This window comes from Trachymyrmex cornetzi, unplaced genomic scaffold (genome assembly GCF_001594075.2).
Source record: "Trachymyrmex cornetzi isolate Tcor2-1 unplaced genomic scaffold, Tcor1.1 scaffold210, whole genome shotgun sequence".
NCBI lineage: Eukaryota > Metazoa > Arthropoda > Insecta > Hymenoptera > Formicidae > Trachymyrmex > Trachymyrmex cornetzi.
In genome coordinates, this window is record NW_017296742.1 from 436771 (window position 1) to 437389 (window position 619).

Sequence of the window (619 nt, forward strand, 5' to 3'; positions counted from 1 at the left end):
TCCCGCCATTTTCCTTATTTGCATCTTATGTTATCAACTTTCGCTGATATCAAGCATTTTCAATAACTTGTTGTATAAACCGAGATGGTCCCTTGTGAGCTTCTTGCATGATTTAACTTTTCTTTTTTTCTCTCTAACGTGAGAAAAAAAGGATGAAAGATGAATCATGCAAGAACTGTAACTAAAAAAACACCTAAAATAATGTTCAAACATTAGGGCTTTAGCATACAAAAAATTTAAGCAGTAAAACATAAACAGTAAGCGAATTGGCTAATCACAGTAGAAACTGTAAGACCGTAAGCAATAAGGTGTTGGTAATTAAGCAATAAATATTGATAATTTGCTATTAGGACATGATCAGAACTAAAAAATTTCTCTTAATCTCTAGTCTGATCACGCCTTTATACGTAATCTACAATGGCAGTAGAAGTAGTGGATAAAGCTATAAAAGTAAAAAATCGATCAATTACAGTTGATTATTCTCACATTCGATTGTGATTGATCAATTCTTTACTTTTACAATCCACTACTGTTACTGCCATTGTAGACTACGCATTAGGCGTCGTCTACAATACACGGAGTAAGAAGTAAGAGTAAGAAATTGACCAATCACAGTCGA